At 39.7% G+C, this 1,356-nt stretch overlaps 1 non-coding gene across 1 annotated transcript; it reads left to right on the top strand.

Moving 5' to 3' along the window:
* Positions 1 to 392: 392 nt before the first annotated feature.
* Positions 393 to 467, top strand: Trnat-ugu. The gene has a single exon. It is a non-coding gene; the product is annotated as a tRNA-Thr (tRNA).
* Positions 468 to 1,356: the final 889 nt, after the last annotated feature.

Raw genomic sequence — 1,356 nt, 5'->3', positions numbered from 1 at the left:
CATGCTGTAGCACTATGGCGATAGGATATCACTGTGTACCAAGTTTTCGCACATGTAGCTCCAAACAAACAAAAACTAGGTACGTTTCGTTTTATTTTTAGGTGTAACTACTACGTAATGTATGAAGATGGTATCTGTTCTTTCGGACATGTCCAAAAGAACAGATACTATCTTCATACATAGTTAAGGCTAACCGACCATTGACCTTCTTCTTCTGTGCTGGATACACACGCATTGCCCGAACTCTTACGGGACTCGGTAATATTTTCTGCCGCGAGTAATGAGGGTAATGGGCAGGGGCACTACGAATGTAGAGTGGACGTTAAGTTGGGAATGTGGGTCTCACAGGGAGCATGCAAGGGATAAATCCCTGCAGTCGCACTATCCTCTGTGCCCTCGGTGGCTCAGATGGATAGAGCGTCTGCCATGTAAGCAGGAGATCCCGGGTTCGAGTCTCGGTCGGGGCACACATTTTCAACTGTCCCCGTTGATGTATATCAACGCCTGTCGACAGCTTAGGGTTTTGATTTAATTATCATTTCATATTGCATAATGTCGTTTTCAGCCCAATCTATCATCACTAGAAGACTAAAACCGGAGAATATGAAATCGCTGCATTGAATCAATGTCAATTGCATTACAGAAGCACTATTGATGGTGATGCATCAATGCATGACTGATTTTCAGCCTTCATTAGTGTCCAAAGATTTCCAGTTTTGTCCTGTCATGGTAGCCGGATTTCTCATTTATTTCCTTCCTCTCACCACTGCAAAATCTGGGTTGCCAAATGTTCGGTTTTTTACTGATGTGTGCAATATTTCAGCCCCTTGTTCAGTGTTCAGTACCGAAGTATGAGTGCTTCAGTAGTTTTAGAATTCCATTGAAATCATTAATTTATTTTTTGATTATGGTCACATCTGATTGGTGTTTCAGAAGTTACAAAATCTGAACCTCAATATCCTTAAACTAACTGCAATTTCCATGTCTTGCATAATGCAGCTCAACACTGAACGAAATTATCTTTCAGTATTGAAAATCTTGTGGTAAAGTTTTTTTGTGCATTTTCTATCAGTGCTGAAACAGAGGAGTTGCTTAAATATTCCTTTGCTTTTTGTAATCAAGATTATCATGCTGGGCTTCACCATATTCTAGTTAGGTGGGCAACTTTATTACCAGCTGTGGAAAGTCTTTTGTTTGTTTGGAAAATGACCAAAATATATTTCTGCCGAGAGGGTGAGAATGAGTGCAGTAAGCTTCTTTGGTCTTTGTTTGCTGATGGAGAAAGTGAATTGTCAGAGTGCTACATTTATTTTGCACAGAGTTTATTAAATTTATTTCAGAAACATATTAAAGTTC

Source organism: Schistocerca americana, chromosome 2 (assembly GCF_021461395.2).
Source record: "Schistocerca americana isolate TAMUIC-IGC-003095 chromosome 2, iqSchAmer2.1, whole genome shotgun sequence".
Lineage (NCBI taxonomy): Eukaryota > Metazoa > Arthropoda > Insecta > Orthoptera > Acrididae > Schistocerca > Schistocerca americana.
The sequence above is the reverse complement of the archived record's forward strand: the minus strand, read 5'-3'. Positions and strand labels throughout refer to the sequence as shown.